The 15,236-nt window shown below is 57.7% G+C and overlaps 1 protein-coding gene across 1 annotated transcript in view; it reads left to right on the top strand.

The window, feature by feature from the left end:
• The window catches only part of SH3BP4 (SH3 domain binding protein 4), an 81,789-nt gene that overhangs the window by 8,501 nt on the left and 58,052 nt on the right, over positions 1-15,236 (top strand). The gene's annotated exons all lie outside the window — the stretch shown is intronic.

Consider the following 15,236-nt stretch of genomic DNA (forward strand, 5'->3'; position numbering starts at 1 on the left):
GGCTAGGGGACGGAGCCAGGTATAGTGGGCTCTGCCACGTCACCTGGGCTTCGGCCCCACACCTGTTGGGAGGCCGTCGTCACCGTGGCCCCTTCCGAGTCTCTGTGCACTGTAGACTATTCATCAGTGTCAAGTAAACAGACTTTTTAATGTAATGTTTTGCCATTTGAATTTAACAGGAATGTAGGAGTTCGGTATTTTTAGATGTTCGATTTGACCTTTAAAAGGTGTTCATGCGCTGACGGGCAGGACCCCTAGTCCTTGCCCCGTTCCTCACGGTCCCTGGGAGCAGGAAGTGTGTGAGATGGAGTCAGCACGTAGCACCCCAGTCTCAGACGGGGCTGCAGTGTGCCTCTGGCTGAAGTAGCATGAGGGGACAAGCACTGAGTCCCCCGAGGCCTCTTTCCTTGGGTTCCTGAGGAGGCCTGGTCCTCTCTGACCTCCTTGGGGTACGGGGGCGGGAGGTGAGGAGCATCTTGAGTCCAGCAGAAATGCTTTCTAGATCCATGAACTGTTTCGAGACTAGTTTCTTAGGACTTTTCTTTCTTTCCTTTAAAAATCCCCTCTCTGCTTAAGTTTTTTTTTTTTTTTAATTTTTCAAATAATTGCACATTCATTTTAGAAATGTTACAAAGCACAGAAGGAAAAAAAGTTCAAACTCCACCACCCGGGGTAACCACTCTGGATGTTTTCCCGAGAGTCCCTCAGACGTCCTCACGTGTAAGCCTAGACGTTCCGAACAGGACGGGTGGGGAGGTGAGCGCTTCCTTGTTCACTTGGACTTGGCGTGCAGTAAACTCTTCAATTAGTGTTTGTCCGGTGGAGACTGTGCTTTTTAAAATCTGTTATCTAAAATCGCTGGTGACATGTTTTCAGATGAGTAAATACAGATTTGGGTCCTCAAATGTACTGTGAGACAAGTCCTTATTTATAAATAGCACTCTCATAAACATCTTGACACGTATGTCTTTCTGTGCATGCAAGACTCTCCTTGGAATGAATTTTTTTTGCATTTATTGTGCTTAAAAATCTATAAAGAACTTCGAATTGTGTTGTCACTGGGTGAATGTGTTGTCGCTGCTCAGAAAAGCGCCTCCAAAGGCGGATGTCGGGAGGGTTTCCAATCCGTGATGTCAGATTTCGTGACCTCAAGACCGGTCTGAGATTTGCTGGCCCCCCTTTGGCGGGGACGCGTTTCTGATGGGTCAGATCCTAGCATGCTCACCTCAGTTTTTGGACGCACACATATATGCCAGTTTCGGGAACACCAATATGTGGGGGACCGTGTGCTCCTCCTGTGAGGAACTGGGCCTCACAGGAGGAGATGAGAGGCAGGCCAGTGAGCAAAGCTTCAGTGGTGTGTGCTCCCCAGCGCTAGCATCAGCGCCTCAGCTCCGCCTCAGAGCCTCAGGCATCCGATTCCCATGGGAGCACCGGTCCCTGGTGCCACAAAGGCTGGGGACGGCTGCCCTAGAACACAGGAGGTATTTCTGTTGAGAATTCTGCAGGGCCTACCCCCTCCTAGAAAAAGGTGAGTGATTTCCTTACGTTCAGCTTCAGGAATGATCATTGCAAGTTCCTCCAGGGTCATGTCATCATGGACGGCAAGAGTGATTTGTGGGCTGTGTCCCTTGATCAGCTGTAACAAGATGGGCTGCAGTTTGAGCTGGCACACGGTAATGGCACAGACTTGATTTTTCAGAACCTTTAGGTTTATTAAGAGGAGAAAGTGCTTATACCCTTCACTGAGGATAAGGCTGTAGTTTTAATTTCTAGCTGTGGCCTGGTGTCTCAGGAGTTCTCCATCCTGGCAAGAGAGGGAAACTGAATTATGGGCGGAATGTTTTGTGGGCCGTCTCCTGAGCGTGGTGTTTGCACAGGGGCCTGGCTGCTGCCTCTGGTCTCGGCACCAGCCGCAGTATCGTGTGTCACCGTCCACCTATCGGAACGTGAGGTGGCACTTTGGGGGCTGCTGGGAGGTTGTTTGTTCCGGGTGCTGGGTCCACCTCATGGGGTTTGGGAAGCAGAAGCCCTTAGACTGGGCCTGAGAGCTGAGCCCTTTTATAACTCCCTGGACCTCTCCTGGCGCCTTCCCCTTCCTTCCGGTCAGCATCTGGGTCACTTGAACTTCATTCCCTCGCTGCGCTGAGCCCTCTGTGTGCCAGGCGGCGGGGTGGAGACAGCACCAGAGATGGCTTCTGTCTGGGGAGAAGGAATCAGGGTTCGCGAGGTCTGCTGGGGGGTCAAGACAGGCTCCCCGAAGAAGCCCCACTAAGGGAGACGACAGGAAGGGATTGTGCAGGTGCACGCAGCGGGTTCGGGGACAGTGGGTGGTTGGGTGAGAGCAAGGAACCAGAAGAGGTGACACCTTTCTGAGAGCACCTGCGGGGGCTGGATGGACGGTCCTTCTGGGCTTCAGCTGGCTTTGAACTTCTACCTCAGGGCCCTGGGGAGACGTGATTAAATGTGTGAGCATGACACCTTATCCTGGGTCCCTCCTCACAGCTCCCAGCCCCCTGTAGCCTTTTGGGGCTCCTAGGACCCCACCATGGGACCCACAGTGGTGTTTCTTTTGCAGCCCATGGCGGGAGGCTCAGGAGATCATTGATTAAATGACCCTTCTGCACAGTGTTAAGAGTTACCTTCATTATCAAAAATGACACTTGGGAAGGGAAGCCGACTGTGGGATTATTAAGGGAGTCGCGGCATTTTTAAATTCCAGAAAGGAAAAGGTGCCGATGAGGAAGAGATTTTCAGTGGAAACGACCCTGAGTGACCGGCGAAAGGGTCTGAGTGCCGCTCCCTGGTCCCCGGAGCCCCCGACCGTCGGAACACACCTGCCCTCGACCCCCGACCCCAGGCCCCGGCACGTGGGGCACCAGGCTGCTGGACGGGTGCTGGGCTTCCCAGCCAGGTTCTGAAGCTCGGCAGGCTGGGCGGTGGTCCTCTCCCGACCCCCTCGGCAGGCCCCCCGTGAGCCACCGCGAGGCTGCGGCTTCCTGGCCGGTCTGTGGATTTCTGTGTTTAACCCACGTTAACCTGGCTAATCCCGTTTCTGCTTCCGGGGAAACCGCCGTGGGACCCGGTGGCTCCGTGGGACAACCAGCTGTCCTTGCCGCTCGGAGTAAAAGATGAAAGGGAAATAACTAAGAGCTGGAAAATGATCATAAAACCGCCGTTTTTTTTTTTTTTTTATCATTGAAACGTCAAGAAATTGCCGCTAAAATGGGGTGTCTGATTATGATTCTGGGGGAAAGTGGGTTATTTTGATGAGCAGGAACATGGAGAGAACAGCAGGACTGGGGGGTCGAGGATGGAGGGGGTCAGTGAGTGAGGCATTGAAGTCGAAATGCTGCTTTGCGGCTTAGCCGGTGATTGTGTTACGGGAACTCGTGACTTTGAACATGTCAGGTTGTTTGTGGTTGTCCTTTTGCCTTCAGATTTTGCTGCTGGGACTTGCAAGTAGGCAGCAGCGTGGCGCTAGCAAGCGGGGCCGGGAGGGAGAACGCAGAAACACAGTGTGGGTGCGAACATGGGCCGGCGCGGTTGGAGGGGGGCGGGCCTCCCCCCGCCCGCTCTGTCATCTGTAACAACAACAAGTAAACTGTACATTTAAAATGTTCGCTGAGAAAGGAGAAGTCGCAGCTGGTTCTTGCGAAGCCCCTACAGGCAGCCACTGTGCTAGGTCCCTGCACTTAACTGACCCTCCGGAAACCCAGTGGGAGTGAATGGCCTCGTTCACATCCTGCCGGGGGCCAAGCTGGAGCCAGAGGATCGCTGTGCGTCCGTGGACGCAGCGAGTGCCGAAAACACCGGGGAGCCGACCGCTTCCTGGGGCCCGTGGCCAACCGAGGGGGCGTTCACCCGAAGCCCCGCGCGCCAGGCTCCCAGTCAGCGGTGCCACGAAGCAGGTGTTCGGCCGCTGGGCGTCCTCCAGAGCGGTTCTCGGGTCAGCGTGACGGGGCAGTGACTGGGTGTCCGCCACCCGCCTCCCACTTCCCTGCTCCTGCTTTGGACACGGCGTCTCGGATTGAATTCCATGCTGATTTCGCATCCCGCACGGGGGGACGTCTGTGCCTTCGATGCCCTTACCTTCCTTTGAATTCTGAGGATTCTCAGAAACGTCACGGATAAAGTCATTTTCATTGATGGCAAACTGATGTGAGCATCGCCTGTCTGGCAGAGAAAGTGTGACCACTCTGCTTAATTAAGCGGACGTCTCGCCCGATTCTAGGAGAATCAGAACACGGAACCGCGCTGAGCCGCCAGGCTGCACCCATGGGTGCTCCCCCTCTCCTCGATGGGCGTTGCGGTGTGCTTGTTCTGTGCCATGCAGTGTCTTGGCTCTCGACCTGTCGACGCCTCATCCTTACATCTCAGGTGAGGCGAGGGGCTTTTGCGAGGCCGTGTCACAGGGAGCTGAGGCTCCAGCATGGTGAGGGGCTTGTCGGAGCTGTGAGTGCAGCCGCCAGGATTCGAGTCCAGACTGTCAACCGTTAGGCGGATCTGTACCCCTGGGTGCCAGGTCTCCCCCGCGTCGGGAAGTCCCGGGGCGAACAAGGGGCCTCCCAGCAGGCCCGGGAGCAGCGTGGGGCGGTGCTGGGGGGAGGCAGGCGAGGTGAGGTCTCAGGTACGATGAGGATGGGAGGCTGATAGCCAGGTGTGCAGCCAGCAGGAGCCGAGGCGTGAGCCCCCGGGAGAGGCCCTGTGCTGGGCGGGAAGGGGCTCCGTCCGCTCCCGCCACCGTGCCCTCACACCGGGCGAGCACGCATGGGCCCTGCTGGGGTGAGGTGTGGTGCTGCGTCCACAACCCCCCTCATCTCCATGGAAACTGTCATTCGTCTGGGTGTGTGCCATGGGTCAGGGTCAGGCACCGTGCAGGACAATGGGAGATAATCACGGGACCCCCCACTCTAGCAGTCGCTAAATCTTCCCGCCCAAGAAGCTTGCTCTCGGGCACTCAGTCGTGTGGTGCTTTTCTGATGAGCCTCTTTATGCTCGATGAAGAATTTGTCAGAGGGTGAAGCCGCCCGCTCAGACGGGCCGAGATGCCTCGGGTTTTCCTGCCACCTGTCCATCCGGTGAGGGCGGCCACGCCCAGGGCCATGGGGTCCTCGACCGGCCCAGTGGATGGAATGGTTGATGGGGCGTCTGCGCCCTAGTCCACCAGAGGTCTGGGACTCAGGCTAGCTTGGTGACAATGGCGATGGACTGATGGAAACTTCTGGAATTGCCTCTTTGGGTGTTCGAACTCCAAGGGATGATTCGGAGGTAGCAACCCCACTAGAACCGTGCGGTGTGGGGCAGGGGTGGTTACCATGCACTTCCCTCACTGGGGTGTCCCAGAGAGTCCCCGGTGATTGCTCAGAGCCCGGTGGACCCCAGGGGCCCTGGTCCTTTCTAAAGAGGCTAGTTTTATTTTAATATCCTCTTTAACCCGAGTTATTTTTTTTAAGTACTTAACTTTTTTCTTTCCTATTTTTTCGTCTTTCTTTCCTCTTCTTTTCTGGTTAACTTCTGGTGTCGTTGCAGAGGGGGCCAGGGGGTGTCCGTTCCGGTTTCTGCCCTGGGGACTTTCCCGGGGTTTCGAGAACGCCTCCAGCATCGGCAGGCATCCTCGGACACCTGCACAGCGTTCTCTCCGGGCGCACGGGGTGTGATATGGATCAGCCGGACCAAGCTCGTTGGTTCCGCGTGTCTTCTGTTGTGTGCCATCTGTTCTGTCTGTCGGGCTGTCAGATTTCGAGAGCTGGGCACGTGGCTCCTGACGTGACTGGTTTTGTCATTGTCTCTGTATCGGCACTGGAAGTTTTTCTTCGTCTGTGTTAGTTCTTGCAGCATGGTGGTCAGATCTTCTGTCATTTTATAGTTTTGTCCATGTAAATATCGTCTCGTGTGCGTGTGCGCGTGTTCAGTGTTTCCGGCGACCCTTCCTGGGTCAGTTTGTTGTAGATTTATTCCACGCAGCACATAAGCGATTCTTTCCACTGGATCAAAGCTCCCTCTCTGGATGGTTCGTATTTGGCGTCATAACAGGTGAGATTGGTTTCATCGCCGCCTCTTACTGGACGCGTTTGCTTCTCGGGCTCTCTCGTTGCGTTTCCTCTGTGACTTGGAAGTTAGACCAGGTACCGGCGCACTGGTCTACCTGGCTGTTACTTTTAGTACCAGGAGACCAGCTCAGCCGAGAGTCCTTGGTGAGCGTCAGGAACAGGTGCAGCGTCAGAGGTCACGAGGTCACGGTCACCGCTCCCTGAGCACCGTGAGGACCTGGCGGGAGGCGGCCTCCTCCCTCTCTGTTCCCAGGGCCCGTGGGCACAGTCTTCACTGAGAAGCTTTCGTCGTGTGTTGTCGAGTCTGCCAAGCCCACTGCAGTTTTCTGCTGTGTGGAGTATTTAATTAGTTGCTTTTTTTTGCAGGATCGTGTGGTTTTGGTGTTGCATGTTTAATACCTCGACCGAGGGTGACTCTGGGGCGTGGCGAGAGTCTCGGGCGCATGCCCACACTTCCGGTGTGCTTAAGCCTTTTTATCAGGGCAGTCAGGCCTTCTGTCACAGTTCCAAACGGTAACGGACACCCGGACACTGAGACGCGGCTCGCTCTTTGCCGCCGGAGCCGCCGGAGCCGCTGTCCTCGGCTGGGCCCTGAGCAGCTTTCCCGGGACAAGGCTTTGGCCTCTGGGCCTTGCCCTCCGGGGACGATTCCTCGGCTGCGGCAGATTCTTCTGCTGACTGTGCCGTGAAGGCTCCCTCGGCTATATTCCCAAGTGGGTTGAGGCCTGTTTCCTTTTTTGTCCACTAGCTTGGGGAGGCGGGATCACTTTTTGCCTTGTGAAGCAGTTGCAGAGGGGGTTGTGTTTTTAAACTGCTTTAGACCCGTCCTGGGCCCCAGGCCCCAGGGGAGAGGAGTTAGCTGTGTGTCGCTGCCGGATGTTGGCAGGCTGGAATTGTTTCAGACGGCTTCGGAAGCTGCCCGAAGGAAACAAGACAGGCTACTGTTCAGGACCTCCCTTTCTTCTTAAAAATTTTTATTGATTGATGTTTTAATCGTGGTTAAAAAAATACCCACGGAATTTAAGATTTACCGTCTTACAGTTTTTAAGAGGACAGTTTGGTCGTGTCACGTGTGTTCACTTTGTTGTGCAAGAGATTTTCGGGGCGTTCTGTCTTGCAGAAGTGACTTGCCCGTCAGACTGCATGTCGGCGTCCCCCACCCCGGCCGCCGGTCACTCCACTCCGCCTTCCGCGTCTGTGGATGTGACTGCGTTAGACAGCTCGCGACTGGAGCCACGGACTGTCTGTCTTTTCGAAACTGGTTTGCTTCTCAGCATATGTCCTCGAGGTTCATTCACGTGGTGGCGCGTGACAGGATCTCTCTGCTTTCAAGGCCGAATCCTAGTCCCTTGTGTGATGGACCACGTTCCCTTTAGCCGTTCATGCGTCGGTGGCCGTTCGGCCCGCCCCTCTTGGCTGGTGTGAACAGCGCTGCTGTGAACGCGGGTGTGCAGATACCTCTTTGAGTGTGTACCCAGAGGGGGCATTGCTTGATCGTAGGGTAGTTCTATTTAAAATAAAGTTCCTTTGGGATCCTCCGTCCTGTTTCCCGCCCCAGCTGCGTCATTTCCCGTCCCCACCAGCGCCGTTCGGGGTCCCAGAGCCTCCATCCTCGCCAACGCTCGTGACTTCGCCGTTTTGGAGGTCGTCACCCCGTGGAGGTCGTCACCCCGTGGGCGTGAGGTGATCTCGCTTCGCGGTTTCGCTTGCTTCCCCCAATGTCTAGTGATGCCGACTCTCTCTTCCTGCGCTTGTTGGCCGGCCCGCCCTGTTTTAAACAGCGTTTATTTGCTTAGATTTTCGGTTCTTGACCAGGCTTCTCGTTTGTCGGTACTAAAACCGCTCGCGGTGAAGATGGAAACGCACCGGCAGCGTTTCGGCTGTCGTGGGCTCCTCCCGTCCCCGTGTGCTGCGGGAGCTTGTCTCCCAGCGGTGCGGTCCTACGGAGGCTTTCTTTCCGTGGAGCTGGGACCCAGCCTCCCCTGGCATTGCTCCCGGAAAGCCACCTCCTCCCCCGCCCCGCAGATTGTTTAAAGAGTCCATATAGTTAAAGCCTGTTTTGTGATGAATAACCATGTAAAACACACTCGTCACCTTGTAGACTTGAAATCTGAGAAGCCACCCCAGCGACTCCCAGCGACTCTGAAGATTAGCCATTTTGTCGTCTTTCGTGTTTGTCTGTGAGTAATCCATGCTTATCCAAAATTTGGAAAATACGGACTGTGGAAGAAATTAAACGTCGCCAGACTGTCCATAACTCCGTTACCGTGAGCTAAGTCACAGGGCGTGACTTCAGAATGGGGTCACTCGCGCCCACTCCTGCAGCCTGCTTTCCCACTCAGCCGTCGTGGGGCACAGCCCCTGCTGGCCGCACCGACGTCACCTGTGTGCCATCCAGTGGCTTAGCCGTCCCTGCCGAGGTGGGGTGCCACCTTCCGGGGCGTCGTGTGCATCGCTTCTTCGTGACCCCCGTGTGGATGTGCGTTGGTAGCCGCCCGCCCCTGAGCACCCCCCGGTCTCAGCGTCGCCCTCCCAGGCTGCTTTCTAAGGTGGAGTTTCGGCGAGCGCGGGTCTGAGCCCGTCAGTGTGCCCCATGGGGGGCGGGGGCACGTGGTTCGTTCTTAGCCACGGCAAGCCGGCTGGCCCGCAGCACATGGCCATTCGTAGTGGGGACGATCATGGGGCTAACCCTGATGACAGGGTGGGTGGCGTGCGCCTGGCACATGTCTCGGCCCCGCCCCTGGGAGCAGGCCGAGCCGGGCCCAGCAGGCAGCTGCCCGGCACTTCGTGGGATCAGGGACCGGAAGGGTGAAGGTTGGGGTGAACTGGATTTCTCCGAACCGGGGTGACACCAGAGTGGAGTGTTGCTGGGCGTCAGTAGCCTTGTCCCCGGGGGGTTCGGTTTTGGGTGAGTCGTCAGGTGTCCCTAGGCCGAATCCTTCCGGCCTCCGAGTGACGGTGGCCGTAGTGGCGGCAGCTCCGTGTCGGGGCGCGAGGCTGTGCTGGGCGCTGCCCGGAGCCACTGCTCCCCTGGGGAGCCAGTCACCTGCCAAGGTCACAGCAGCAGTGCCGAGTGCCATCATGGGACAGCCATCATTTCGCCAGCCCCTGCCGGGGGAACGCAGCGTCATTCTAGGTCCTACCTGTGGGGCAGGCCCCGTGAGCATCTTCACTCAGCATAAGGGGAAGCCGAGGCCCTGGACAGTTCACCCAAGCTTGGAAGGTCACGGTGGAACCAACGTATGCTGACCTGGGCATTCTACCCCGACTCGCCGGCCCCCGGCAGCTTCCCTGCTTCTCTTCCTAATAGGAACTTGGAAGAGCATGTTTCATTTCCTCCCTCATCCTCAGGTGTCCCCCGGCCTGGTGTTCCAAGTCCCACTCACACACCGACCCCTCCAGATTGAAAGATGGCCCCAAAGCCCAGGGGCCCTCGGCTGAGCTCATGCCTGGGCCGTGGTGCGTCTGCTGTATGCGGACCTGTGTGTGTCCCCTAGGGCCCCATGAAGGACACCCAGAGACTTGAGGGACCCTATCAGGTAACCCGTCCACCCCAGCAGCAGCTCACCTGGCCAGGTGTGCTGGGTACTTTTCTTGGCTTGTTTCGTTATAAATAGAGGGGCTTGTGTTTCCCGCCTCTGGCTGGCAGTGGACCTGGGGAAATCTTTCCGCAGAGAGGGAGGGTTAATAGACGCCAGGTGACTAAGGTCGACGTCAACCGCATGAGTGGTGTTGACAGTGGGTCCTTGACGTGAAGAGATGAGAAGGTCAGTTCATCTCTGTGGTCTTCCTCCCCAAACCCATAAGCCCAGAGTAACCCCGAGAAAAACGTCAGAGGCAGCGCCCCCCAGGGGCCCCTTAGCAGACAGCTCATCGCTGTCAAGGTCGTCAAAAGCAAGGAGGGGCTGTCGCAGCCAGCTGGGGCCTCGGGAGACGTGAACCAGCGTCACGTGAGGTCCTGATGGGCGTCCGGGAATGGAAAAGGCACCGGGGGAGTGGACTTCGGGTAACGGAGAGCGTCCGCGTCGGTCGGACGTGTGTGCCGTCCTCGTGCCAGATGTCACGATCGGGGAACTGGGTGCCGGGAGGCACGTGGGAAGAACCCCCCATCATTTCTCAACTTTTCTACGATTTTTCTTCATTTTCTCTTTTCTTCATGTTTCGTGTCTCAGCTCCAGATTTTCGTTTTGTGGTCACCATTGGGATTGTGTAAAATATTTCATACGTACGAAAGCTGTTTCTCGCCACAACTTTTCTATAAGTCAATCAATCTTTTCTAAAAGAAAGAGTTTATTTTAAGAAGAGTGGCAGGGAGGGCCACTGGGTGGCAGGGGTTCCACGGCATGGCGCTCTGCACCCATGTCTGCTTCATGCGGTGACCACGCTTGTGTCCAGGTCTGAGTGTCCTGCCGGGGCCGGCCAGCGGTACCGGTACCGGGTGCCCCTGCCAGGCAGAAGTCTGGGGCCGCCGCGCCCCAGCCAGTGCCAGCGCAGTCCCGCAGGGCCAGCTGCCGTGGGCCCTGCCTCACCCCATAACACTGTCTCTGTTCTCTCCTGGACCAGACGTTTACAGGTGAGCTGCTCTGTCGGCCAGGGAGGGAGCCGCTTTCCAAACACAAACACAGTCGACGCCTTGCCAGGTGAACTTGAGAAAGGCAGCAGATGCGCTGGGGACAATGGGCCTGTTTATCAACTGCTCTGAGACTCGGAGTTCAGAGCATGAGGCTTGTGGGGGTGGGGTGGGGTCAGGATGCTTAGGGCCCTGCTCATCCTGCTGTGACTCAGGGTCGGGGGTGGGGAGGTGCGTGGGAGACGGGACGAGGTAGCTTCTCCCCCAGAGACGGTGAATGAAGTGAGCACGGAGTGAGCACGGAGTGAGCACGGAGTGAGCGCGGCTGCAGAGCCATCCGCTCCTCAAGCTGTTTCTGCTCGTGCCATGAGCTGGCGCGGGAGGGAGTGCGGTTACACGCCCTGCCCCGGGGCGTCACCCGGCACAGGCACCTGGAGCTGAAAGCTTCTTAGAGGAGCTGTGTGCAGGGCCCAGCAACAGGGGCGCGGGCGGGCAGAGGCCAGGCGCAGGCCTCGGGGGCAGGACCTGCGCCTCCTACCCCACCCGTTCCCGGGCTCCTGTGCCCTGGTGTCCCATGCGGTGCTGTCAGAACGCAGAGTCTGACCCAGTGGGCCAGAGGAAGAGGCCGCAGGTCCGGGTCGCACTTCAAGTGGCCAAGGGCTCCATGACCAGCAGGTCTGCCGTCTGGGCTGGCAGAGGGGTGGCCGCTGGGAGGGGCGGGGCTTGTGCCTCACTCCGTGGGGGCTGGTGAGAAATTGGGAGATGGCCTGAATGTGAGTGAAGGGACAGATTCAGCTGGAAAGAGACCGGGGTAGCGGGGGCAGGAGCCGCAGGAGTGGGTGGAGGTGGCCCGCGGGCGCACGCGCGCGGTTTCGTGATCAGAGAACAGCCGTGAGCGCTTATGCGGCGCCGGCTGTGAACCTGGAGCGGTTGCAGGTGCTTCGCACACGGCCCCTCCCCACGGGGGCTCCGGCTCGGGGACAGGGCAGGCCTGCCGCCTGCTCATGGCCCCGCCGGCCGGACAGAGTGCGGGCCGGGCCCCTGGGCCCTGGCCATCCACCGGCTGCTCATAAGCACTGTAGCTGCGGCTACTCAGGTGGGACAGGTGGCATTTCTCAGGTGACATGGCAACGCTTTAGACCAGAGTTTACGGTCCTCGTGCTGGGTGAGCAGAAGCCTGGGAACTTCTGGTGTCACCCTTCGCTTATGTGATGTGACAGAGAGCCACGTGGCCACTCTCATGTCCTTACTGCACCAGGGGCCACTCACTAGCCCCTTCCCTGCTGTCAAGACTTTCCAGAAGCTTCTCACCACTCTTTGCTTCTCAAACCCAGGCAATCCGATCTTGTCCCTAAGGTACACAGCACATTTCAGTTAAAAAACACATTCCCCATCTAAATCCCTGACGTCAGGGGTCCCCAACCCCGGGTCCTGGACCATACCAGTCCATGGCCTGTTAGGAGCCGGGCCGCACAGCAGGAGGTGAGTGTTGGGCAAGCGAGTGAAGCTGCATCTGCATCTGCAGCCGCTCCCAACGCCGGCATCACCGCCTCAGCTCCGCCTCAGATCCTCAGGCGTCGGATTCTCATAGGAGCCGCGGTCTCTGGTGCCACAGAGTCTGGGGACCGCGGCCTCACACGTTTAACGTGTTAGAGAAAAAACAATTCTCGTTCCTTTCTCAGCTCTTCAATAGGAGCAGGCTGTGCAGATTCTGGAGGATTTTTCTAGAGAGGGCCTGGTGTTTAGGTGCTGGACTTCCAGGGTGTGTCTGTAAGATGTCACCTGGAGAGCAGGGTGGCCTCCATTGCCCGGGGCCTCACAGGGGTCTGCTCTCCTGCTGCCGGGAGCCACTCCGTATCCCGGGATCTGTTTGTATTTCGCATTCTGTCACTCCATCTTAAACGTTGGGGAGCCCGAGACGTTGGGATGTGGAGGGGCGGGCAGATTCAATTCAGGGCCTGGGCACCGGCCCCACTTTCAGCCGTGGGCTGCAGGGACCAGATACTGTCTCTTCGTGCCACCCCAAAACCCCGAGGCCAAGCCGGCACGCTTGGATAGTTCGTGCCCCGGCCGATGCTGTGGGCTCTGGGCTCGCTCCCCGCTGCAGGTGTCACGACTCTGTGCAGAAAGCCCTTTGTTTAGCAGTATTGGCAAGGTCGACTCAACTCTACGGCCAGACAGGATGCGGCCTGGGTGGCTCCCAGCTCCCAGCCAGCGATGGCTCTTGTTTTCAGATGCCTCGAGAGGCCCAAACCCTCCAGCCACAGGGACTCCGAGGCCTTGGCAGGGAGCCCTGGCCTGATGCGGGGAGGCCAAGGTCCACAGAGCCCACGACCTGCACCCTTAATTACGGGGGGCTGGGGCGAGTCGCGGGAGCGCGCCCGGTGACGCTGGAGGCCTCCGCCCTTGCTGTGGCCAGGAGGATGGGAAGGATTCCAGGTGGGGCCGGTCCCCTTCTTTGCAGGGGGAGGTGAGCGAGCATTTTCCAAGGGCCGCAGGGCGCCGGGCGCCTGTCCTGACTGTCCCCTGGGCGTCAAGCCTTGTGGCCCCTACAGCTTGAGATAGTCATAATACCTGGAAATACCCGAGACGCACAGAAAAGCACAGAAACACTGAACACTCCCGCAGGCCCGCGTAGCCGCTGCGGAGCGAGAACTTTATCGTACCTGCGAAGTTCCCGACGCCCAACCCCGTCTCCCTCACCAGCTCCCCCCTCCCTGCCCCCCGGAACCGTGCCCTCTCTGTTTGTGTCTGGCCAGCTCTCATAGGGCCCTTAAGGATCTCACTGCCCTATCCTCACCCCCTTGGGACCCCTCCCCTGACAGGGTTGGCCTGGCAACCTGCTCCTGACGGACAGAATTCATCTAAAGCAATGGATGGCGGTTCCGTGATTAGGTTACATAAGAGGGTGACTTCCTTCTGGCTAACAGACTTTCTGTCCTGCCAGTTTCGATGACGCAGGCAGCCGTGTATGAGGCCCGCGTGGCAGGGAGCTGACGCCCTCAGCTGACTTGTCACCTTGGGGGCAGGTCTGATGGATGTGAGGGCCTCTGTCAGACTCGTTTTTATGCTGGCCTCATTATTAGCCTTAGACTACTACTGTTCCCGATGCAAAAATCCTTCTCGTGGTTCTTGCCCATTTTTTCTTATCAAATTGTAGTTCTTCGAATTTTCTGGAACATAAGCCTCGCTCGGCTACGAGCATTGCAAACATTGCCTCCCACTTTGTCGCTTGCCCACATGAGCTTCAAAAGCCCGATGAGGTGCTTTCTGAATCCTGTCCCAAAGGGACAGCCTGCAGGATTGTTTTTGAGGTGTTCCCGTTTCTGGCTGTGGTCCCGTCTTCTGCTTATCGTAACTATTTGGCGCTGCCTTCCCGAGGCAGAGTTGGCCCCCTCTCTCCCCCCCACTGTCCCCCCACTGTCCCCTCACACTGTCCCCTCCGTGCCGCGCTTTCCTGTTCGAATGGCGTGTTTTGGTCTCCTGGTCGTTTTGGAGAGAGCCCGTGAGTCAGCATGGCACCGTGGGGTCTCCTCCTGGCCAGCAGCTTCAAGTCTGCATCTTGTTGATTCTGGAGGTGACCCTTTGACTAAAGGAATGTGGGGCCCCGGGGAGAGTGTGCCCGGCCCTTCAGAGGGAGCGCATTCCTGGGGAAAGTTAAAATTAGAAAGAGCCGCTACATTTCCTGCCATTCAGTCCGTGTGTTTGTTTTCACAAGGATTCTGGTAACAGTCTCTCCTCCTTTCTGTGGAATGGGAGGTGAAGTCATGATTTTCAGGACGGAGGTGATCTGTTTCCATGGCAGTCTTTGTTGCTGGAGAGCTGCTGCTTTGTTTGTGAATTCCTGCCGAATCATGCCGGAATGGAAAATATTATTGAAACAACCCCTTTTTATAGGTAGCAAGAAATACTTTATTTTTTCAAATGCTCTCCAGTTGGGAAGCTAATATCACGGAGACCGCGTCCTTGTCAGTGAACTCTGGAGGAGCGGATGTTAGCCCCGTGGTGAACTTGGCTCCCGATTCCCCTCCCCCCACCCCCAGACCACCTCCCACCTCTCCCTTGAGACTACAGCCTTAGAAAGTCCCCTCCCTGACTGGGCAGCCTGGGGGGGCCACCCCTGTGCCCCACCTAGGGGTGCCAGGTTTAGCCAGTAAAACTGCAGGACACCCAGGTACATTTGACTATTTGGGACGCACTTAACGTGAGTAGAATCGTTCCGTATGTGACGTTCACGTTTAGCTCGGTGTCCCGGATTTTACCTGGAGACCCTCATCCCTCCTCGCCCCCGGCGGGACTTCGCTGTTCCGTGTCTCACTCTCTTGTGGTGCCCGGGTCTCTGCCAAGAGCTGGCTGGGGCACTTGTGGGCAGACTCGTGGCGTCTCCAGTTCCCTTCCGTGTTTGGACACCCTCCCCCCCGTGCGGGCACCGGGCTGGCTGCTGTCCCGCCATGTGGACTGTGGATCGTGCTGTGCCCGATTTGTGGAGCGCGTCTGGTGGCATGTGGCTCATAGACGGCAGAGTCAGTCGGGGCTTGGCCTCCCGGCCTGCCTGGTGCAAAGCCCAGGAGCCAGGACACCGGAGAACGTGACGTCATCTTCCCCAGAGAGCC

The sequence above is a fragment of the Pteropus medius genome, unplaced genomic scaffold (assembly GCF_902729225.1).
Source record: "Pteropus medius unplaced genomic scaffold, Ma_sr-lr_union100, whole genome shotgun sequence".
Classification (NCBI taxonomy): domain Eukaryota; kingdom Metazoa; phylum Chordata; class Mammalia; order Chiroptera; family Pteropodidae; genus Pteropus; species Pteropus medius.